This window comes from Callospermophilus lateralis, chromosome 10 (assembly GCF_048772815.1).
Source record: "Callospermophilus lateralis isolate mCalLat2 chromosome 10, mCalLat2.hap1, whole genome shotgun sequence".
Taxonomy (NCBI): Eukaryota; Metazoa; Chordata; class Mammalia; order Rodentia; family Sciuridae; genus Callospermophilus; species Callospermophilus lateralis.
In genome coordinates, this window is record NC_135314.1 from 44,336,649 (window position 1) to 44,362,906 (window position 26,258).

General features: G+C 37.3%; 1 long non-coding RNA gene across 6 annotated transcripts in view; it reads left to right on the forward strand.

Annotated features, from left to right (window-relative positions):
* The window catches only part of LOC143408268 (uncharacterized), a 222,394-nt gene that overhangs the window by 103,917 nt on the left and 92,219 nt on the right, over positions 1 to 26,258 (forward strand). The gene's annotated exons all lie outside the window — the stretch shown is intronic.

Genomic DNA, 26,258 nt, shown 5'->3' on the forward strand with positions numbered 1-26,258 from the left:
CACCAGAGAAACTGAGGTGGGAAAAAGTGTATCCAGGGCCTCACCACAATCTTGAAGGAGAACCAAGAAATTCTGACTTCTGCCCTGGAGTGACCACTACAACATCTGCCTCCGAGAACAGAGTGGTAAGCCAGGGCTCCTAGAAAACTCCATGCTGGCAACACATGACACTGAAGTGTTGAAACATGCTACTTTGATGTGGCATTAGCTCATGATATTGCTTTATTTCCTTAATTTAGAAGAAAAGCACAGCTGTTAAAATTTTTTTTTAATAATAAGAAGTATAGTGGTGCACCAAAAATTTTCAGGAATTTTTCCACAAAAGCGTTGCACCCAATTGTGTAACTTTTTAAAATTTTTTCATGCAAATCAATTTTTTTCTATTATGCAAGGATCTTCTTTTCAATTGTTTTCTAGCCTTTCAATCCCTATACTCTTGAATTCCTGGATAACCATTTTACTCTGTCTAATTGAGACAATTTTTGAAATAAGAGTTAAACAAACAAACAAATATATAGTCTGAATTGCTCTATTTGTTGAATGGGAGTCCTAAGAAATCTATTGACTGTCTTTCTACCTACTTGGAATCTAAGCATTATTTGATCCCTTGTTTTGAAATTAAACCACCAAATAAATGGAAAACATTATTCCCTTCATTTCATCCCATAACTTGTTCCTTAGGTCACTTTTCTGTCTCTCAGAGATTTTCAAACTTGGGCTGTTAGTAGATGTCAGTGTCTTATCAGAGAAACTATAACAGGGATGGTTTCATTGGGAAGAAGGATATTTAAAAAGTCTCAGAGATACCTTCAAACCATGAGGTTCTATTATTCTAATCTGTGTCCAATCTATTGTTGAGACAACTTTTGTTGGGGGAAAGAGAAGAATGCTAATAAAATCTTGCTATTCAAAAAGAGGCACATCTGGCCACTCAGTTTTTAGTAAGTTATCCTATGGGGGAAAAAAAAAGTAAGTTATCCTAAGTAAGTTATACTGGAAATTTCTCTATACCATGGTAGACAGTCTGGTGAAGATAAGACCAATCAGGGGCCATAATAGTTTTTCTTTTTGTTTTCTTTTTTTTTTTTTAATAATAGTTTTTCTTCTTTTTTTTTCTTCTACCAATCTCAGTACCCAATTTGTTGAATATTTATCATGTGGTATAGATCTGTTAACTGATTTCATTAATCATCTTTATTTGCCTTTAGAACTTCTCCTGAGATGTTTGCTTAGTGAGTTCTAAGGGGGTTCAGAAATTGACACTTATCTTTTGGGACCTTTAGCAAGATCTGGAGCAGTTGGGGTTCTAGGTAATTTGCCCTCAGTAGTAAGTAGCCTTGTTTTTTTTATTTTTATTTTTTATTAGTTGTTCAAAACATTACAAAGCTCTTGACATATCAAGTAGCCTTGTTGTTTATCCCAAAAGAACAAAGAAATGCTATGATTTCATTTGGGCATCATGTCATGGAAGAATTTGGGAAGCACTGAGCTTCTCTGCAAATTTCAGAATGTACATTATTATAACATTATGGAGGCAACTGAAACTGGCCACTTCAAGTTTGTTTTTAAAGTCACGCTGATATGTAAACTTGCCTCTTTCATGTGAATGGTGCCCATGAACTGATCATCACTGCCTGATTGCATTTTCCCAGCTGGAGAAGAGTAGCTATAACTTAAAAGACTTAATTAAAATCTCAAGGGCTCACATAAAATGGGTAAAGGTTTCTGACACCGCACTTCCCTCACTGCCCCAAAATAGTTCCTGCCTCAGACCCTATTCACTCAGCTCAGATACAATTTCCTCCAATAAGCCTCCTCTGACTCTCCACATTCCTTCAGTCAAGCTGGAAATGATCTCTCCATTCTCTGAATCCCCACAGCTCTTGTTCTGTCCTTTTTGTACAAACCTAAGTAATTTTTGAATCCTGATCAGTCATATGATAACAGCTCTTCTACAATGTTAAATTTGGGAAGATAGTGTCCAAGTGTTGTTTTCAATATCCCTTGAAACACTCCTGGCAAGACTTGAATTACATAGGAAAGTCACCTACAAAATGAAAGACAACCCAGCACTTCTCTTTGCTCTGGCCACAAAGCATTTATGTATGATTAATTGGGAAATTTGAGTTTCTTAGGAAATATTTTGGGGGACATTTTCTTGGGAGTTTTCAAAAACTTCTAAAATTTTATGGCAGGTGATTTTTTAATTTTAGTAACACAATTTAGGAAAAACAAAAACACATGTAAAATATTGAACTTTGCTATTAAACAGAGAAGTTATCAATGAAAGCAAACTTGAAACATATTAATGTAGAAAGAAAACTTTGGAGCAGACAGTGAATGTTTGGAAGACTTGTGGTTGGCTAGCAGCATTTTGAATTAACACTTCTTTTTTTTTCCCTTAAAAAAAAGGTATACAAAAGTCATAAAGATGCCTGGGCATATTTCTCCAGTCATTCAAAGGAATTCTGGAATTCATTCAAAAGTTATAATACAATAGTAAAAGGCAAAATGCATAAAGATGTTCATGATGTTGTAGAACAGCACAAAAGTAAGTGAATAAAAAAAATGGAAACTCAAAGGTCTCAAAATAGACGAATGGTTTTATTAATTATAAAACATTGTCAAAATCATACTATCTAGTCAATGCAAACTTTAAAAAGAAAATGCTCATTATATAATGGTAAGTGGAAAAAAATTCATCCATAAAATGAAAAATGCATTATGCATGATGATGAAAAGACAAGAAATAGATAAGAATATGCAAAAATACAAATAGTCGGCCATGGTGTAGGATTCTGGCTTGTTTTCTGTCTTCAAGCCATTACATCATCTTTTCAATGACAAACGACTTTTTAAGTAATTGAAAACAAAGTCTGATTAGCCTTGTCCTTGTCTAAATTCCAAGAGCACACATTACTCTATTCATTCCCACCTCTGCTACTTGTCTTTGATTTGAACCTGCTCCATCCTCTTCTCCCCCTCTTTACTCCCCTACTCTCCTGGACAAAGACCCCTATCAAACAAGGAAACAACAGGCACCAAGTTTAGCAGGAGCTGTGTATCCAACGTGCAAAGATAGGAGGACTGGCTCGGATACCACATCCCCATCATTGCAAAGGCAGACCCAGATTCTTCAATGACCACAAGTGGCCTTGGTTTAATAAGCCTTGCCAATGAGGCACAATGTTCCCATCCTCAGAAATAGACCCCGGCAGAGCTTCCAGGGGCCCATAAAAGTCTGCTCTCTTGGAAGAATGTGACAACTCTGGCAACCAATACAGATTCGTCATTCTCTATATTAAGAGAATGTTCAGTTGCATCAGGCTTTTGAGCTGGGCCAACACTTAGTAAAATTTTGAGGTTGGCAAAGTGAATTTTTATCTAACCTAAGCCTCCTTCCCCTGCCTCCAATGACCAGCAAAAACATCTCATGCAACAGTTTACAAGGTCCTTTCACATCCAGTTTTTTTACCTGAAGATTTTATCAGCCCAGTGAGGTCAGTGTTGTTAATCACTTGACTTTTTGGAAGAGTACACTGAGGCTCAGGGAAAGGCAGTGACTTGTTTAAGTCCACCCAACAAGTCAGCCACATAGAGAAGCCCATCATGATTTCTGGCTGGTGCTCCTTTGCCTCCTTGTGCACAGACCTTCTTCAGGCTGGGGGAATTGCTGGCCCAGGCCACCCTCTCTCCAGTACTCAGGGCGCTGACTGCCACAGGGACACCTTGTTTTAAAGGAAGTCAGATGAGGGAAGACGGTGTGTAACCTGTGAGGAGGGAAGTCAAGTGGATTCCTAAGAAGATGCTCAACTAGCCTGACCAAGTGGCTCTGAGGAACCACAGAGGAAAAACATTAAGATGCAGAGGAAGCGATGAGTCTCCTGGGGAGACAGACGCTGCTTTTATTTTATTTTTATTTTTATTTTTTAATTAATTTTTATTGTAGGTTGTTCAAAACATTACATAGTTCTTGATATATCATATTTCACACTTTGATTCAAGTGGGATATGCGCTCCCATTTTTACCCCATATACAGATTGCAGAATCACATCATTTGCACAACAATTGATTTACATATTGCCATTCTGGTGTCTGTTGTATTCTGCTGCCTTTCCTATCCTCTACTATCCCCCCTCCCCCCTCCCCTCCCCTCTTCTCTCTCTACCCCCTCTACTGTAATTCATTTCTCCCCCTTATATTTTTCCTCCTTTCCCCTCACTTCCTCTTGTATGTAATTTTGTATACCCCTGAGGGTCTCCTTCCATTTACATGCAATTTCCCTTCTCTCTCCCTTTCCCTCCCACCTCTCATCCCTGTTTAATGTTAATCTTCTTCTCATGCTCTTTGTCCCTACTCTGTTCTTAGCTACTCTCCTTATATCAAAGAAGACATTTGGCATTTGTTTTTAAGGGATTGGCTGGCTTCACTTAGCATAATCTGCTCTAATGCCATCCATTTCCCTCCAAATTCTATGATTTTGTCATTTCTTAATGCAGAGTAATACTCCATTGTGTATAAATGCCACATTTTTTTTTATCCATTCGTCTATTGAAGGGCATCTAGGTTGGTTCCACAGTCTTGCTATTGTGAATTGTGCTGCTATGAACATGGATGTAGCAGTGTCCCTATAGTGTGCTCTTTTTAGGTCTTTAGGGAATAGACCGAGTAGGGGAATAGCTGGATCAAATGGTGGTTCCATTCCGAGCTTTCCAAGAAATCTCCATACTGCTTTCCAAATTGGCCGCACCAATTTGCAGTCCCACCAGCAATGTACAAGAGTACCCTTTTCCCCACATCCTCGCCAGCACTTGTTGCTGTTTGACTTCCTAATGGCTGCCAATCTTACTGGAGTGAGATGGTATCTTAGGGTGGTTTTGATTTGCATTTCTCTGACTGCTAGAGATGGTGAGCATTTTTTCATATACTTGTTGATTGATTGTATGTCCTCCTCTGAGAAATTTCTGTTCAGGTCCTCAAAGTGGCAGGCTATAAAATCAACACGCATAAATCAAAGGCATTCCTGTATATCAGCGACAAATCCTCTGAAATGGAAATGAGGACAACCACCCCATTCACAATATCCTCAAAAAAAAATAAAATACTTGGGAATCAACCTAACAAAAGAGGTGAAAGACTTATACAATGAAAACTACAGAACCCTAAAGAGAGAAATAGAAGAAGATCTTAGAAGATGGAAAAATATACCCTGTTCATGGATAGGTAGAAGTAACATCATCAAAATGGCGATATTACCAAAAGTTCTCTATAGGTTTAATGCAATGCCAATCAAAATCCCAACGGCATTTCTTGTAGAAATAGAGAAAGCAATCATGAAATTCATATGGAAAAATAAAAGACCCAGAATAGCAAAAACAATGCTAAGCAGGAAGTGTGAATCAGGCGGTATAGCTATACCAGACTTCAAACTATACTACAGAGCAATAGTAACAAAAACAGCATGGTACTGGTACCAAAACAGGCGGGTGGACCAATGGTACAGAATAGAGGACACAGAAACCAATCCACAAAACTACAACTATCTTATATTCGATAAAGGGGCTAAAAGCATGCAATGGAAGAAGGATAGCATCTTCAACAAATGGTGTTGGGAAAACTGGAAATCCATTTGCAACAAAATGAAACTGAATCCCTTTCTCTCGCCATGCACAAAAGTTAACTCAAAATGGATCAAGGAACTTGATATCAAATCAGAGACATGGCGTCTGATAGAAGAAAAAGTTGGCTATGATCTACATACTGTGGGGTCGGGCTCCAAATTCCTCAATAGGACACCCATAGCACAACAGTTAATAACTAGAATCAACAAATGGGACTTACTCAAACTAAAAAGTTTTTTCTCAGCAAAAGAAACAATAAGAGAGGTAAATAGGGAGCCTACGTCCTGGGAACAAATCTTTACTCCTCACACTTCAGACAGAGCCCTAATATCCAGAATATACAAAGAACTAAAAAAATTAGACAATGAGATAACGAATAACCCAATCAACAAATGGGCCAGACGCTGCTTTTAAACTTGTGCATCTGGAATGATTCTATCCTAAAGCAAAAGGTATCTGGAAGCTGTGGCAGAATGAAAGGAGCCCTTGCTGCTTAGGGTCTTTATCTCTCCTCCATCTCCCCCATTGCCCTGGAACTTGGAGCTCCTGAGCAAGTCCTACTTCGGGGCAAAGCCAGAACAGTCAGAAGGCTGTGCAGAAGTGGAGTGAGGCAAACGCCAGACTGTCACTCCCACCCTCTCACTCCAAAGCCCCAGGGCTGGTGGATTACAATCTCCTCTTCCTAAAGCAAAGAACTCAACTGAGGACTTTAGGGTGGGGAGTAGTTAGCTCTGGTTTTCAGAAGTCGGGAAGCCTCCTCCACTCCATCTCCCACCTTGAACTCTTCGTGGTCTGACTTCAGCCCTTCTGCCATTGCTGGTCAGAGGAGCCCACAATCTTGGAGAAATGGAAGCTCACAGGTCAATAAACAAGCCTTTCCAAAGGAAAACATCAAACTAAATTACAGATTCCTAGGAAATCACAGGCATTGGAATTGATGGATCAAGAATATACATTCACCAAAAAAAAAAAAAAGAAAAAATTTAAAGAATTTACATACAAGTACTTTTTTAAAAAAGGGATAACATTAGCAATATGAAAAGACAAAAAGAAACCATAAAAAGAATCAAATTAAAAATATGAAATTTGAAAAGTATAATAATTGAGATAAAGATGAGGCCTCACAGAGCAGATTGAGCTGAAGAATGAACTAATGAACTGGGAGATCAGTCCAAGAAATTTTCTTTTTTCTTTTTTTTTTTAATATTTATTTTTTAGTTGTAATTCGACCCAATACTTTTATTTATTTATTTTTATGTGGTGCTGAGGATCGAACCCAGGCCTTGCACGTGCTAGGTGAAGACTCTACCACAGAGTCATAACCTTAGCCCTTAAGGAATTTTCTTTAGCAGAAAATTACTTTAAAATGAGAAACAAAGAAGTCAATTCATAATAGCCAGAAGCATTCTAGAAAGAAAAAAAAAATTAAATGGAGAAGAGGATATATTTGTGGGAATAATGAAGATAATTTCCCCAGAATTAACGAAAGATAAAAGACCTCAGATTGAAAGCACCCTTGAGAGGAAAAACATCCATCTGCGCATAAATTATACTCCAATTTAAGAATACTGAAGACAAAATTGTAAACACTCCCAAAGAGACAGAGACAAAGAGAGGGGTGCAGGAGAGACATCAATATAGCAGTATCAGAAAATATCAAGTACTCAGGGAAATAAACTTACAAAAGGTACATAAGATCTCTGTGGAAAATAAGAAAAGTTTACTGGGTATCAGAGAAGATTTTTATGGTGTTTTTCATTCCTCTGAATGAAATTTTACAGTTTCAGTTGGAATCATTTTTCTTCAGCTTAAAGAATTTCCTTTAGTGTTTCTTAACACTTTAGTGTTTCTATTTGTCAGCAACACATTCTTCCAAATTGTGTTTTTGTGAAAATATCATTATTTTATCTTCATTTTTGAAGAATATTTTTTCTGGGAATTGGATTCTAAGTTGTGTTTTTTAAAAAAAATTCAGTAATTAAAAGAATGTCATTCTAATACTTTTAGTTTTCATGGTTTCTGCTGTGTGTTGTTGTTATTGTTGTTTCTGTTTTTTTTTTTTTTTTTAAAGAGAGAGTGAGAGAGGGAGAGAGTGAGAATTTTTTTAATATTTAGTTTTTAGTTCTCGGTGGACACAATATCTTTGTTTGTATGTGGTGCTGAGGATCGAACCTGGGCCTCACGCATGCCAGGTGAGCGCGCTACCGCTTGAGCCACATCCCCAGCCCATGTTGTTTCTGTTTTTATTCCACTTTAATTTGGTAATTTTTTAGCAAAATATTAAATTAGAATTTCTTTTTAATTATGCAGAACATAATTTCATTGTGGCGTAATTGTAGATGAATGTAACGTGATTGATCAACTTCACTCCCCAATTGGTGAGCTTGTTGAATCTCTGAACCTATATCTTTCATCAATTTTAGATAATTCTTGACCAGTTATCTTCAAATATGCTTCTGCCCTAACATCTCTTCTCTCTTATTAAGATTTTAATCCCATGTATTTGGAACCTTTTGACTAAATCTTTTATGTATTTTTTTCTATTATTCTACTCTTAATTTTCTGTGTTCTTTTTTTTCTCTTTTTATTTATTTTTTTCCTCTGTATTCTTATTGAGTATCTCTTATTGCCTTGCCTTAAAATTCATTAATCTTTTCTTCTACTATGTCATCTCATGTTATATCCATCCAGTGAGTCTTTATATGCCTGTTTGATTTTTAAAGATAGATTCTAATTACTTTAAAATTTGTACTTAATTTTTCCATCTTCTCTATTTTGAGCACAAGTCACATTTGATAAGGCTTTTGAGCCCTTATCAGCTAATTCCAATATTTGATTAACTTTTTAGTCTGTGATTATTGCCTATTTTTCCCTTAGTTGTCACTTATTTGTTCATTATTTTTTAGCATGCCTTTCAGATTTTGGTGAAATGCTGAACATTGTGGATTAAAATTGTGGAAACTTTGGATGACCTTATATTCATCTAAAGCAAATGAAGTTTTCTTTTACCAGACAGAATACTAACAAATCAACTTGATCCTGCTGGTTGGTTTTAGACTTTGTTAGCCATTGTCTATTTCAGTTCCCCCTTACTTTTAGGATGAGCAAGTTCCTTACTCCGTGAGTATGGACTTCACTCCTAGCTAGTAGACCTTCTCAGGTTAAACTGGACGTCTGGGCTACTTACCAGCACTCCACCTTGGTAGGAATTGTACTCCTACTTCTGTGCCTGACCACCTCATGCCTCTGACATCTAGCTCAGCTCTTCAGTCTCCCAGCCACTATTTTCTGCAGTTTAGAAGATTTCCTCCCACATGTGTGTCTTAGGAGCCTTTCACTGGCTGAGAAGGGAGTTTCGGCAGATTTCTGGGTCTTTCCCTGTGTTTCTCTTCTCTAGGCTTTTTGCCCTTCCAGTCCCCACTGCCTAGTCACCCTGAACCCGCTCTCTGCTCCTCAGCCCAATGAGGCTACCTTGTTCTTCTTGGGCTCTGTTCCCCTCCACTACCATTTAGAAAACGTTAGAAAGGAGAAAGCTAAGTGGAATCACCTCGTGAGCTGCGCATGACTCAAGGTCACAATGCCTCAACTCCTGCCTGATTTGTCTTCATTCTGTGCTTTCACATAATCTCTTGTTTCATAGACTAACCAATGGTAATGGTTGATGTTGGTTGTTAGTCATGGCTGGAACTAGAAGTTTGTAAAACCACTAAGAAAAACAGTTTTATATTGTCTTGTAAAATGGAGTATTTATGGACCTTACGAATTCTACTCACATGACTATGCTTCAAAGAAATCTGTGTATGTGTGTGTCTCTGTGTAGATATATGTATATATATACATGTATCAGAAAATGTGGGTAAGAATGTTTGTAAAAATACTCTACACAAAAACAAACTTAAAATATCCCATCAAGGTGAATTTATAAATAAGCTATGATATAGTCACATAAGAATAAAAATTAAATTAACTTTAATAAGCAACAATATGCATGAGTCTTCAAAGCATATTATTAATTAAGAAGTAAAAATATCAAAGTTAATTTTATGTGATGCCCATTTTATAATATTAGGAACAATGTTAATAAAATATATTTTTAAAAGTATACATACAGTTGGGCTAAAACTAGATAAAAGAGGGAATGATGGATATAAGAGTCCTATGGTGGTTACTTTGGGGAGAGTGGAGTAAAAGAAGACCACATGGAAAGATGTGGTAGAATTTCTAGTTTTCACACAAAGGATGGTTCATGAATACTTATTATACTAAATTAACTAAATAGGTAAATAAAATAGGGCCATATACAAACCAAGGATTATAATTAATCTAGTCTTAAATCCTTGCTACCTAAAGAAAAAAAAAGACAATTTCAAACTGGAGACTTCAGGCGCAGAGCACTTGGGCCCTGGAGGGGAGATATCTTTGAGTAGTAGAGCTGTCTGAGTCATGCCATCTTAGTGGCCATTTGCTCCGTTACTTCTGGAGACCTGCCTAGTTCCTTAAATATCAGTGCCAAACCTGTTTGAAAGATCATGGGCAAAACCCCTAAATTTCCATGTCCAGACACCTTGACATTAACCAGAGTCAGGCATCTACTTCTCCTACAGCAAGAGTATCCCAACCAGTTTCATTCCCTCGAGCTTCATTTTTTAGGATCCCATCTCCATATTGTCTCCAGGGAATTACTGCTGAACTGCAAAACTGACCAGCCTACTTTTTCTGCTCTAGAATCAAGAATCAAGTTTCTAGAATAAACCTCTAGAATAAAGACTCTGGTCATTGTAGGACCTTCTGTTCTATCCTTGGCAATTACTCATGGCTCTGTACTATACCCCAGTCCCTGAACCCATCCTGCATGGTCATACCATTATACTTTTTTTCTCATGCTGTTCAGTTTATCTGAAATATTCTATTCTTATCTATTGATGTATTACTCATTTTAAATCTCAGATTACCTATCAATCATTTCTATGAAGACCTGAAAAGAAGCCATGGGGAAAGAGGGTCTGACTATTCAGATGCTCAGGAATATCTGCAGTTTTAACAAAAAGTTTAGGTATGTGGAGCTAAGCCAGTAACAGAGCCTGCAAATCACCTTCAGGTTGCAAACTCAGGTCTGGATCTGGAGACACCCACGTAGATCGATGGGGCAAACCTAAGTGGATCTGAAACACAAATCTCTTTTTCAATGCCCCAGAGGTAGTTTGTAGGCAGCAAGCAGTACGTAGAAAGAAATTAGACCAATCTAAGTTGAATTCTGGATCCACCTTTTGAAATGCATCAAATCTGAGGAAATTTACATATTAGCACTCTGGAAAATGAGGGAACAATTAAATAATGCATATGAGTCTGCCCATTAATTCATTAACAGATGTAATATAGTGAGCACGAGATGACACACAAGATCCTGTTGCTTACACGGAAGCACATTTACTGCACTTTACTAAAAAGGATTTCCAAGGTAATTTTGACTATGAACAATGTTTTCTTTACTCATTGATGCTGAAGACCTAATCCCTGGGTGAGAAACTTCTCTACTCTGTCAACTACTCTGAATTTGAGGAAGTCTCTCAACCTCCCTGAGCTTTGATTTCCTTATTCTTAAATAATTTTAGGAGTTTGGAAGGTTGTGTTTTCCAAAGATGGCCAGGACATCTCCATTGTCTTGTTCATTTTCTGATGCTATAACAGAATACCACAGACTGGATAATTTATAAAGAAAATATGTATATTTATAAGTTTTTTTCTTGGTTCTAGAGGCTGGGAATTCTAGGGGCAAGGTACCTACATCTGGCAAGGGCCTTCATATCATAACATAACATGGTAAAAAGTAAAAAGGCAAGTGAATCTGTAAAATTGACTGCAAGAGTGAATAGAGCTTGCTGGGCATTGTGGGACTCAGGAGGCTGAACCAAGACGATCATAAGTTTCAGATGCTGAGCACCTTAATGAGATCCTGTCTTGAAATAAAAATGAAAAGTGCTGGGGATATAGCTCATTGGTAAAGCTCCCCTGGGTTCAACCCCCCAGTTCCAAAAAAAAAAAATGAGTCAAGTTTATTTTTATTATTCTTGAGAGAATTAACTTGCTTCTGTTATAATGGTATTAATCTATTCCTGAGGCCTCCACCCTCATAACCTAATCACCTCTTGAAGTCCCCGCCTCTTGAAACTGCTACATTGCAATTAATTTTTTTACCATGTGAAATTTTAGGGGACACATTCAATAGCACTCCTCCTTCCATGAGCTCTCTTTCCATCCAAGGGTGGAATTTGTACCCCTTCCCCTGGGATAGAGATGAAGTCATAACTTACTTATTACTAATATGTACAGAAAATGGAATGATCTGACCTCAGAACTAGCTGTTCAAAGGCTAACCAGCTTCCATGTTTGATTTTTTGGTGAGGGGGACACAGAAGACTGATTCTCTATGTAAGGGGTATGATTGTCCTGAGGCTACCATTCTGTGAGGAAGCCCCGGTGATAAAGAAATGTCACATATTGTTGTTCCAGACTGAGCAGGCAGACAGCACGAACTTCTAGACATGTGAATGAAGATGCTTCTAGATGATTCTGTGCACAGCTGTTGAGCCCCTGACCTTTACATCTTCCAGCTGATGCCCCAAACATCAGGAAAAAGAGACACATTGTCCCTTCTTATGGAAATTCCTGACCCAGTGAATCCATGCTCATCATAAAATTGTTTTATGCCACTAAGTTTTGTTATAGTTTTTAACATCAAGAGATATTTTTCAGCATCAAGAGAAACTGAATCAAGGGCTTTCAGAGGACTTAATAAAATAATGTATCTTATGTACCAGGCACAAAGCTTGGGCTCAGAATATGATGGCTGGGGCAAGCATTGTGTCTGGTGCCAGGCCTAGTAGCCTTAAATCAGCCACTTAATTTTTCTGGGCCTAATATTTCTCTTTAGAAATATCTGCCTAAGTAACTCAAAGGTTTATTGTGAGGATCAAATAGGAATGATGGATGTGAAAGTGCTTTGGAGACTGGAATGCTCTGTGCAAATCAAAGGGTTATTATATTTATATTACATCTGTCCACCAAGGGCTCGGGTAGGGAGGCACTCTGAAAATCCTTTAGCAGCATTTGGTGTCTGAAATCCTAAGACCAAAGGACCTTGCTCTGATGCCCTACATTTATTTCCTGTTTGAGATCATTAATTTCAATCAGTCATTTAATCAGTCTTTATAGCATGAAAATGTTAAATTTGGGGGGTTTCCTGAAAAAATTAAAATAATCAGTCCAGCCTTCCAAACAAATTCTGCTATGTTTGGAAGGACAAGAAACGAATGCGATGTTGGGAGAATGGAGGCTTAACCTATGTTAAGCATGTTTCGGGAGCTACCTAAAAGGAAAGAGGAAGCAGAAAGATAACTGATGTGGTTCCAGAACTACAATGTATCAGGTTCTATGCCAAGCTCTTGACATATATTGTCTCACTCAATCCTCATAGTGATGCTACGAAATGAATGTATTAGTCACCTTGCAAATGAGGAAACACACTGAAGAGATTAAGCATCTTGCTCAAGGTCATAGCAGTAGTAAGTTCACAACCAAATTTAGGTCTGGAGACACTTTACCACACTGACACCCCTAAATATATTTTTCTGCCTCAAAGAATTATTTCTCCACCTAGACTACCAAAACAAACAAACAAAAGATCCCTGTTCAAATATTTGCTTGTGAGACAATAACATTGCTGTTCAATTAATTTTCTGCCGAAATCTCATGTTAGAATAATTAATAGTAATTCCTATTTGTACAGAACTTTAGTGTTTACAAAGCTGCACATCTTCTTGGATCCTCCAACAATCCTGGGGGCAGGCATCATGTTATACCCAGGGTGGGTCAAATAGGAAGAGGGCAAAAGATTGCACTTTAGTTTGCTGTCACATTGTAAAATGAATTGTTTCCTTAGTGTAATGTACTTTGTCTCCTACTGAGAATCACATGACTTTAAATATCACTGAAAATTTTGTGAAGAAATGTTTAGGATATCTTTTCTTTTCTTTTCTTTTTTTTTTTCTGTATGAGGGATTGAACCCAGAGACTCTTTATCACTAAGCCACATCCCCAGCCCCTTTTTATATTTTATTTAGAGACAAGGTCTCTCTGAGTTGCTTAGGGCCTTGCTAAGTTGCTGAGGCTGGCTTTGAACTCGTGATCCTCCTGTCTCAGCCTCCTGAGCTGCTGGGATTACAGGCATGCGCCACCATGCTCAGTGTGTTCAGAATATCTTTAAACTATTGGCTTTAACCCATCGTTGACTATATCTCTTCACATGATGTATACTTTTGTGAAACACTGGTTTTAAAAAAAAATCCACTTTCAAAATACCTTTTGGATCATTTCTGTTGATTTTTTGGTTGACTTGCTGATAGCTCAGGTCAAATGGGTTATTGCTTTTTCTTATAACGTGGCTGTCATAGAAGGGGCTACTCTGCCATTTCTTTGGTATTTCTCTGGGTGTTCTTCTGGCATAGATAATATCTTCAATTCACTGTAGAAATCTTTTAAGGGAGAAATAATTTTAACTCACTGGAGTCCATTTGGAAAAGATTAGTTTAGTGGAAACTGGGTAATATAATCCATACATTCACTCAAAGAGGCTTATGTTAACTGATGAATATCACAGAACTCTAAGAGCCTAAAAAAGAATAATTGTGGATTTCCACACTCTTCAATTTCTGTTCTCCCTCCAAGATGTCTCAGGTATATTATAAAGTATGCAATTATCTAATGCACATATTCACACCAATATGGGCAGCAGCACTCATCCACTTATTAAGCATTGATAAACTTTTCTTTATTTTTTAGATTTAAAGCATAAATAGAACTTCTTGGTGGACTTGAATCTATAATTGCAAAAAAAATTGCATAGAAATGCACACAGACACGCTTGAGTACATGTAAATATTTGGGAAATCTGAACAAATTCTGTGGCTTGTACCAATGTTGATTTCCTTGTTTTGCTATTGGACTATAGTTATGCAAGATGTGACCACTGTGAAGAACTAGGTGAAGGGTACAAGCAAACCTTTCCCTTCCTCGCTTGCTCACTCTCTCTCTCTCCCTCCCTCTCTATTTTGTTGTTGCAACTTCTTATGAATCTATAATTATTCCAAAAATTATATAAATAGAAGATCTAACATCCTTACATCCCAGTGGACTGCTTCTTAAAGGTTCAGGAGATCAACTCCTTATAGAGACCATGACTCTGGCTCACAGAGACTTGAGGAGAGTGGTTTCCTCTGGTTTGGCTCATTTCCTTATCTGTAAAACGGGCAGTTTGGCCCAAAGCCCCTTCAACTCTAAAATTCTTGGATTATACGTGCAGTTTTGGGTAGGAGGATGTAAATCTCTTCCAGATTATGGAAATGGATGTGTTCAGCTCCTCCTTCCTGGAAAATGGACTTGGAACTGTTCACCTCTTCCCACAGGATCCTTCAAAGAAAAATCCAGAAAGTTCAAAGATGTTTTTATCAAACACCTCAAATAAAGTATCACAAAGGTTGAATAAAAGGAAAAGGTAACATTCCCTGCTGAAGACGATGACGTCTGTATTGAACCTTGAAGTCAAGTTACTGTGTGCTAGCTACTTTTTGCTTCCATGACCTGTTCAGGTTGCCCAAAATACTAGCTGCGTGGGGAAAACATCCCTTCAGCAGTGGAGTTGAAAGAGATGTGTGGGGATTGAAGTAAGGCTCAGAGCCCATAGACATTCCTAAATGTTACCCTGATATTGGAGGGGGAAGCTGATTGTTTTCCAAGGCATAGCAATAAAAAGTTCATCCCTGGAGGAAGCTGAGGGTGGAGTTATGTGCCTTTTCACATCTGTTGATAATCCTTTAATCCTGGCAACTGCTCAATTGGGACTATGCTTATTTAGGATATGGGAACCCAAAGCAGTTCTCACAGTGGCGATCTGCATAGCCCATGTCTTAGAGAGTTATCAGCTGTGGGCCTTCCTTCAACCACCCCTCCCCCTCTGTTTTTTTGGCTATATCCACAGAAATAACTACATGCTAATGAAAAGATAGATATTAAAGTTTGTTTACTGCAGTAGTGTTTGAACTTTGAAAAATCTGGAAATAATTTAAATGTTCATCAACAGGGAATTGGTTAAATTATGCCAGTGGGTTTTAAGCTGGGATAATGAATCAATAAATTTAGGGGAAATGTCATAAAGATGACATCTTTTATTTTGTGTAATAAACATTGCCAAACACTAACACCCACGAATACTACTGTCCCATCAAAAATAAAAGGAGGTGTCTGTTATATTCTGCTGCCTTTCCTATCCTCTGAGTATGGCAATATGTAAATCAATGGATGTGTAACTGATGTGATTCTGCAATCTGTATATGGGGTAAAATGGGAGTTCATATCCCACTTGAATCAAAGTGTGAAATATGATATATCAAGAACTATGTAATGTTTTGAACAACCAACAATAAAAATTTAAAAAAAAAAGGTAAAAAATAAATAAATAAATAAAATAAAAGGAGGGCTGGGGTTGTGACTCAGTGATAGAGTGCTTGCCTATCATGTGTGAGGCCCTGAGTTCAATTTTCAGCACCACATATAAATAAACAAAATAAAGTCCATTGACAACTAAAAAAGTATTAAGAAATAAAATAAAAGGAATATCATTTAAAAAAAAAAGGCAATTGGTGCAGCAAGGGAACATTGGAAACCTATGACAACAAATGGCGGGGGGGGGAGGTGTTCTTTAGTGGGTAAAATCTGATAAGGCTGTAGGTTAACATTAATATTATATCAATATTAATTTCTTGACTTTGCTAACTATACTCTGGTTATGTTAAGAGAATACTCTTGTTTTCAGGAAATACACATTGAAGTATTTAGCGGCAAAGCACTTATGTCTATGATATACTCACAAACAGTTCAGGAAAAAGATATTTTTGCAGCTCCTCTGTAAGCTTGGAGTTATTTCATGATACAAAGTTAAAATGTGTGGATTCGATTTTTATTTACAATGCAGAAACTTATGCTTTGAAGTGTATGAGAAGCTATAGTGGTGTTTTTCTTGGAATACATTTGTTTTGCAACACGATGTAGTTTGCACCATAAAGCTAGTTTTCGATTGTTTTTTTCTTATTACATTCACAAAATCACTTTCAAAGTTGTATGTTGAAGAAATGGAAGCAAATGTTGAAATTATGTCAGGCAATGTGCAGGTTTTGACACAATGTGCAAAACAAAGAAGGGCTACCCCTATGGCCGGTGAGTTCTCTGCCTTCTCACCCCAGAGTAAGCAATTGAGATGGCAGGGGCAAGCTGGATATCTGTCTCATAGTAGCAGGGGACTCTCTGCTTGCTGTTCTGAGCCCACTCACATGGAGGGCTGAATTCCTATCTCTCAACAGGAAATAAGAAGTTACTTGAAATGGGGTCACCTGCTGTTTGATAATGAAGTCCAACAGGAGTACAATGGAAACCTATTTGGCTGAAAGTGAATAGATAGATATATTTACTTCTGGCTGTGGACTTGCAAGTTACTTGTGACAGTATCGCTTTGCTTCCTCCTATGCCGTACAAAACGTCCAGATTAATCTTTCTAAAACATTTCTTGGCCCTTCCTACAAAATTAAAGAACCAAAACCAGATTCTTAAACCCAGCATCTAAGATCTTGCAAAATCTGGACCCACCTCTCTTCCCAAATTATTTCTCTTGATTTATTCCTGGATTGAGCCTGCATTCCGTACAGGTTACTCATGGTCTTTTGAACTGAGCATATACATTTCTTTCCCCAGGGTATTGCTTGTACTGTGTCCTGAGTCTGGGATGTTCTTCCTGCCATCTTTTCCAAACAGAAAAATTCCTGCCAATTTTCATGCTCAGGCAAATTGCTATGGCTTGGATGTGGTTTGAATGTGTCCCCCCTCCAGGTTCACGGATGACATTTAATCCCCACTGTGGATGTTAAGAGGGTGGAAACTTAATCTGACTATGGTGTTTAGAAGTGAGCCCTGTAGGAGGAGATTAAGTTTGGATAAGGTTATCAGAGTAGAGCCCTCATGATTGAACATCAGTGGTTTTGTAATAAAAGGGAGAGAGATCAAAGAGATACACATGTGTGTTCTGTTTCTCACCACATGATGTTCTATGCTGCCTTGGAACTCTGCCAGCAAGAAGACTATCGTCAGATGTGGGCCTTTCAACCTCCAGAACAATGAACTATGAGGTAAATAACCTTTTTTTTGCTCTACAAAGTAATCCCATTTGGGGTATTCTGCTATAGTAATGAAAAGCAGACTAATACAGCATATATTCAGGACATTGATTGGAACAAAAAAGAAACTAGATTCATATTTAAAACTTGAGGTTAAAGCTGGAGCACAGCTCAGCCAAGCATATTCAATACCCTGCACTGTAAAACAAATAAAAAATGACAACAATACATTTGTGGCTTATAAATTTCTTTGTTTTTTAATAACACATCAAGAGATCTCCCCCAAAATAAAAGGAAAATTATGAAAAGTTGATCCATCTGATTGGAAATTGGAGCAGAGAATAATCATTCCATAGCATGTGAGTACATTTTACCTGGTAATTTCATTAACATCAGAACTACTCCACCCATCTCTAATACTACTTGTCAGCAACAGTACCTTTGGATTGGAATGAAAAATCAGCCCTTCCTACATGATAATCCAAATTGAATAACCCAGAATCTTGAGACAGGAAAATTCAGTTTTCAGTTCTCAGTCTCCTCCCATTCTTTTTTGGTTCATCTGCAGAGAGATGGCCCATTAAGACCTGTGCGTGTGCGTTCTAGACACCAGTGAGAGTAAAGATTTTATTTTGTTTATGGTGAAACATCTCCTAGAAAATGGGATTAACTGCTCAAAGCCCCATGGTGACAGTGTTTGATCTGCAAGCTCTTGAAGGATTATATTTGTGTTGCTCGATAAATATTGAATGAATAAAGAGAGTCTAAGCTGGATCTAGAAATTTCTCTTCCCCTTGTCCTGGAGCCTGTGTGCTTTTCAAGAGCCTGACTGTCTTCCATGTTGTCTTGGCATGTGTGTGTCTGTGTTCCCCACTTCACTGTGCCTCCTGGGAACAGGAGACATATTTTATTCATGTTTGTCTTTCTCCCTGTGGTTAATAAATCTATGGCTTTCTGAAGATTTTCAGGAAGACTGTATTCAATAATAAAAGCAAATAAATGTCTGTAATAAAGTTAAAAGAGACTGGTCAGCTTTTTTTTTTTTTGCAAGTATTATTGTCTCATTACAAAACCATTCACAACTGTGCTATTTTATGCATATATCTACATAATAATACTAAAGTAGGTTCAAATATTATTTCCTTTGATGTCTTTCATGGCTACCCCAGAAAATATTAAAAGTTCCCTTTCTTCAGTATCTCACAGCATCTTGTCATCTTGTGTGTTTCTCTATTACATATTGTACACAATGTGTGTTTATACAGTTGTGTTGATCTATGGAGGGAACATCAGATTTTTGAGAACCAAATCTGTGCCCTATTCAACTTTAAATCTCCAGTATCTACTTACTAAACTTAACATATAGTGGGTATATTAATGTTTTTGAATTAATAACAAACCATTTTGAAGTGAAGTGTACTGGTTGGAGAATACCTTAAAATGTGTACATAGGAAGATTTTTTTTTTTTTTAAGCTAGGAAAGAAGAGCTATGAAATCCAGTAGTAATCAGATTTTTTATTTTGAAGTTACTGACCCTTTGCTAACATGTCCAAATTACTTGCTGTGTTATTAGAACGAAGTCAACTAATTTCCTTAAGTACTTGCTTGCTTTTCACCTTGTATTTCAGAAACTTTTATTTTCATTGACTATTCTTTAAGCCAGGAACTAAGTTCCAGGTTTTTATTATCAGCTTTTGTGTTCTTAGCAGAAGCCCCATGGAACTACTATCTAATCCACCGTCCTCCTTAAAGTCCCAGATTGTGCCTTTTTGATAAAGGAAAATTAAGAAATCATCAGGAAAAAAGCAAAACAAAAAAATGAGATCAGTTGACATGACTTACAGTGTCTCCCAATTTCAACTTGATATGCCCACTACCATATTCTTGATTGCATTTATTTTCTGTAGTGGCTTCTGCTGCCTTAATTTTGTGGATTAAAAAAGTCTTAATTCATACAAAGTAAAGGAACAGATAGAATTTAGCATGGACATGGGAAGACTCAAGTATGTCATGATTGTTATCTCAAATGCCTGGGAGGCTGAATATGAATGCGGGCCCCTGAGCAGTTGTGTGAGGGTCTTTTGGACTAAAGAAAAGAACAATGAGTAAAAATCATGAAGTCATGGCTTGGCTCCCTATAAGGAAGAACTTTCTACCAGAGAGAACAGCTCACCAATAGGATAGGCTGCCTGGGAAGCTAGTGAATCGTGGATAGTGACAAGAAGTGACAGCTTCCCAAATGAATTGGAACAATATTTATCAGATCCTTTCTACACCTTCTACAACCCAGACACTGTCTGAAGCACTGGAAATGCAAGGAAGGAAGACAGCAGAATTACTGATCTGAAGGGCACTTGTAAAACAACGGAGGAAGACAAGCAAATAAACAAATAATATATTGTGATAAATGTTCCAGGAGAGATGGAGGTACTGTATGATGAGAACATAAAGAGAAGAAGAATGAACTATTGAAAAGTATCTGTATTCCCTGGCACAGTGGCTCATGTCTGTAGTTCCAGCTCCTTGGGAGGCAGAATCAGGAGACTCTCAAGGTGGCATCTTGTCACTACAAACCCTTAAAAAGGGCTGGTGATTAGGTCAGTGGTAGAACACTTGCCTAGCATGTGTGGGCCCCTTGTGGGCCCCTGGGTTCAATCCCCAGTACCATAAAGAAAAAAAGGATCTGTGTTTGTCAAATCATCTTTTGTTGCTGTGCCCTGAGAAAAACAAAGGAGGAAAGGCTCATGGTTCCAGAGGTTTCAGCCCATGGTGAGCTGGGTCCGTTGCCTTCAGACCTGTAGTGAAACAAACAACATGGCAGAGGGCATGGCAGAAGAAAGTTCTTATTTCATGGCATTCAGGAAGCAGAGGCAGAAGGGAGAGAGTGGGTGTGGGGCAGGGACAAGAAATACCCTCTCAGTGACCCACTTCCTCCAACTAGGTCTCACCTCCTAAAACTTTCCACCTTCTCCCCATAACACCTTCAGCTCTGAACCAATCAGTGGATTAAGGCATTGATGAGGTCAGAGCCTCATGATCTGAGCACTTCGGAGCCTCACTTCTGAACACGGCGGCACTGGGAACCAAGCCTTCAATACATGAGCCTTTGGTGGACACTCCAGATCCCAACCCTAACAGGATCTAGTCAGAAGAGGAAACAACCTTGAAAAGTGATGAAGACATTGGAGAATATTGAAAATACTCAGGCTTTTGAGAGGGTGGGTCAGGAGGAACCACAGAATGGATTATATTGAAGAATTGGACTAGCTATGTATTCAGTTTCCTTTATCCCAAATATTCTGTCTATTGGTTAATTACTTATTTAAGAACATAATTTTCTCCCTACTTCCTAAGAGACAAGTAGTGTGGAGGAAGGAGATTGGGGAAGGGAGGAGGGAAAGAAAGGGAAAGTCCTGGGAAATAAAATTCATTAAATTATATCACGTGCAGGTACAAATATGTCACAATGAATCCCACTATTATGTATAAATATAATGCACCAATGAAAACATAAATAAATTAATAACTTATTAAAAATAAATAAATAGGGCTGGGATTGTGGCTCTGTGGTAGAGCCGCTTGGCACGGGCGGGGCCCTGGGTTCCATCCTCAGCACCACATAAAATAAATAAGTAAAATAGAGATTGTGTCCAACTACAACTAAAAAAATAAAATAAAATAAATAAATAAAATAAATAAATAGATAGATAAATAAATTTGGTAGTATATGCCTTAGTTAGCTCAATGGTGGCTTTGTGGTATTTGTAGTCAGCATAAGGGTTGGCTGGATAACTTCTTCTGAATATCGTAAGTGTCCTTAGCAACTGTACCTCACTTCACTTACCCAGCAAAGTGGTATCAGAGAAAATTTTACCTGGTTGGAATGAGGATTTGATATTTGTGGGATTCAAGCCTCCAAACTTTCCTTGCAATATCTCTTGTTCTCCAACCCATAGTCAAAGCCTCAACTACAGAGGAAGGCAGACTTCTTCTGCATAGTACTTATTTCTAAATGACAATTCACTTGAGCCTCATTTTACAGACCCTCAGGACAAATAATACTTAACCTCTTTGAAGATGCAAAATGCTCTTAACTTTAAGGGTTTGTTTTTTTTTTGTTTTGTTTTGTTTTGTTTGTTTTGTTTTTTACATCAACCATAATCTTCTTGCTGACCACAAAGTGGGTGCGGTGGAGAAGACTGAAGATTTTCCTTGAATTTCCACAGTGCTTTTGTTTATTTGTTTGTTTTGAGTTCTGCCTATTAATTTCTCCTGCTGGTTTTCTGCCTCCTGCAGGGAGGCCTGGACACAGAAGCTGGCAAGTTGATCTTAGTTGTTAACTTCATGTCTCTCATTAGCGAAATTGAGTTTAAAATAATTGATTTCAGGAATCCCGAGGAGACAATCGTTAAATCACCAACATGCAGGATGTAAAAAGGGCAGACCCTGTTCAAGCTAAGACTCTATTAAACTTGTTTTCATGAACCATTTTCACCACTTTTCATTTAAAAAAAATCACTTCTCTACATATGTTCACCAAAAAACCTTGTAAATTAATGTGTATAACAATTTTATTCATAATTTCCCCAAACTAGAAATGACTCAAATGTTTATTGACTGGGAATGGTTCAACAAACTGGAAAATCCATACAATGGACTGTCTTCAGCAATATAAAGGAACAATCCACTGATACAGGTAACAAAACGGATGGATTGTTAATATTTTAAGAAAAAGAGATCATACTCAAAAAGTTACCTTCCCTATAATTCCATTTATATGACATTTTGGAAAAGAAAAAAAAAAAGAGAGTGAGAGTCTGAGTATAGATCACTGGCTACCAGAGACTGGGGAGCAGCATTGATCACAGAGTAACAGAAGACAGTTATTTTTTTGTTTTCTTTCTTTTTAATGGAATTGTTTTAAAACTTAATTATGGTGTTGGCTATGTGACTATGTGCATTTGTCAAAACTCATTGAATTCAATGCTAAAAAGGAGTGAAATTTATTGTAGATAAATTATACCTCAACAAATCCAATTTGAAACAGCAATGATAAAAACAGAACAATCTCTTCCCTTTAACTGGGACTCAGTTATGCCTTGTGCTGTAGTTCTCCTGCTCAGCTGCTCACTGGTCCCTTCCAGTGTCTGTGCACTCTGCTTCATGTCTCCTCACTCCTCAGCGAGCTTCAAGCATCTGCATGCTACCCATCCAATCCAAATGCACCTCATTCCTGAGCAGGAAGCTTCCCCGCTTATTCTGACAAGCAGCAGCTCTGAATCTTCTGGGCTTTCATGGCCCCCAGTTATCAGGCATGATGACAATCTCCACTTGTACCCTTTATCTCTTGTGTTCTTATCTTCTGTACCAAAGAGCCAGCATGTCACATTCCTTTTTAAAAAATATTTATTATTTCATCTAAAATAACAATAATAAACTTATTACATGCTAAGATAAATAGCTCATTTTTTTAAAAAAATAGTCATTATCCAAACCAAAACAGATGTGATGAGGAGAATGATACTGTATGATATTTTTGCAAAATCTCTTAAATGATGCCTGGACTCCTTAAGGACAACGGAGCTCTCCCAGCTACTGCTATAGTCAATATGCTGCAAAAATCACATGTTATGTAGTTTCAGGAAAACCCACTGTACATTCATGATAAAATAAGCATGAAATAAACAAATAATGTGTTAGTTATATATCCTTATGGTGCTGAGAATTGAACTCAGGGCCTCCACAGGTTAGTTAAGTATTCTACTACTGAGCTACATTGTCCCAGCCCAATGTGTTAGCATTATAAAGAAACTACTATTAATAAATCAATTAACTCCTGACAGAGTTCCAGGGACCCACAGGATCCAGGACAACACTTGAGGATTGATGCTGAAGACCATCTCTACTGTTAAAGTTACTCATTTATTTATCATGTACTGCAGGCCCTGCACATGTACAACCTCCCCTGCTCTTGATGTCCTGCACCATAGTGGATCATTTATTGTAATCATGAAACTTGTTAACATATCATCACCCAATGTTTATAGTTTGCATTAGGGTTCACTCTTAGTCTTGCATGTTCTATTGGTTTTGACAAAGATAAAATGACACGTACCCATCATTGTAAATCACTGCCCTAGAAATCCTCTGTGCTTTGTCCCTTCATTTCCCTCTCTGCAAAGCACTGAAAACCACTGCTGCTTTATGCTGTTCCCATAGCTTTGCCTTTTCCAGAATGCCATATAATTTAAATCATACAATATGTAGATTTTTCAGAAAGGCTTATTCATTTAGGCTTAAAGCTTAGGCTTTTGGCTTCCTCCATTTCTTTTCATGGTTTGACAACTTGTAACTTGTTTCTTCTTTCCTCGTCTTTCTCCTTTTCCTTCTTCTTCACATTCGCTTTCTTCTCCTCCTCTTCCTCCCCCTACACCTCCTTTTTTGTAGTACTGGGGATGGAACTCAGGAACTTGCACATGCTAAGCAAGCTCTCTACCACTGAGCTATATCCCCAGCACAACTTATTTCTTATTAATGCCAAATAATATTCCATTTTATGGATGTACCACCATTTATTTAATCATTCCCTTACTGACCTTACTGAATGACGTCTTGATTCCAAATTTTGGCAATTATGAATAAGCTGCTATAAACATTTTTGTGCTGGGTTCAGTGAGGACACACGTTTTCAATTTGTTTGGGTAAATACAAAGAAGCACAATTGTTAAATTGTATGATAGAAGTATGCTTGGTTTTGCATGAAACTGCCAAACTATCTCCTAAAATGGCTATATCATTTTGCAATCTCACCAGCAACAAATAAAAGTTTCTGTTGCTCTAAATTCTCTCCAGCATTTGGTTTCTTCAGTGTTTTGGATTTTGGCTTCTAACTGGCAAGTCGTGGTATCTTATTGTTGTACTTAGCAAATCCCAATAATATGTGATATTGAACTCTTCTTAGGCTTATTTACTATCAGTATGTCTTTTTTGATGACATGCCTAGTTACACCTTTTACCCATTTTTAAAATCAGGTTGTTTGTTCTCTCTCTCTCTCTCTCTCTCTCTCTCTCTCTCTCTCTCTCTCTTATTTTTTTTTAGGTCCTAGGGATTGAATCCAGGCTTTGTACATGCAAAGCAAGCACTCTACCAACTGAGCTATATTCCCAGCCCCATGGCTGTTCATTTCTCATTGTTGAGTTTCAAGAGCTCGTTGTATATTTTGATTAACAGTCCTTTATTAGATGTGCCTTTTGCAAATATTTGCTCCTGATCTGTGATTTTCTTTCTCATTCTCTTTCCCACAGATGTTTTTAATTTTAATGAAGTCCAGTATATCAATTATTTCTTTCATGGCTCATGCCTTTGGTGTTGTGTCTAAAAACTCATAACCATATCCAAGGGCATTTGCATTTTTCTCCTGTTATCATCAAGGTGTTTTATAGCTTTGCATTTTACTTTTCTATGTTTCATATTAATCTAATTTTTGTGAAGGGTGGAAATTCTGTGCCTCCATTTATTTCATATGTGTGTATGTGTGACTGTCCAGTTTTGCCGACACTATTTGTTGTAAAAACTACCTTTGTTCACTCCATTACTTTTGCTTCTTTGTTAAAGATCAGTTGACTGTATTTGTGTGGGTATATAATGGGCTCTTTATTCTGTTCCAATGATTTACTCTCCTTCTCTTTTGCCAGTCATATGTTGTCTTGATCACTGTAGCTTTACAGTAAGTCTTGAAGTTTGATAGTGTCAAGCCTCCTAATTTCTAATCTTTTAACATTGAGTTGATTATTCTGGGCATTTTTCTCTCTGCATAACCTTAAGGATCAGTTTATGAATATCAACAAAATAACCGACTCTGATTTTGGTTGAATTGTGTTGAATCTATAGATCAAGTTAGGAAGAACTGAGATATTCATAATATCAAGTTTTCCTATTATAAATATGAAATATCTCTCCATTTATTTATTTATTTGTTGATATATTTTATCAGAGTTTTTCAAAACTCCATGTAGATCCTGTATATATTTTGTTAAATTTATGCAAAAATATATTGTTTTGGGGGTACTAATGAAAATGGCAGGGTGTTTTTAAGTTCAAACGAGTTTATTGCTGATATATAGGAAAACAGTTGATTTTTATATGTTATCCTTGTATCCTGCAACCCTGGTATAACTGCTTACTAGTCCCAGGAGATTTTTGGTGATTCCTTTAGATTTTCTAAATATAATTATGTCATCTATGATCAAAGATGATATTATTTCATCCTATGTAATTGGTACATCTTTTATTTCCTTTTTCTTATCTTATTGCATTAGTCTTGATCTCCAGTACAATGTTGAAAAGCAGTAATGAGAGGGTATATCCTTACCTTGTTCCTGATCTTAGATAGAAAAGTTTTGAGTTCTTCACCATC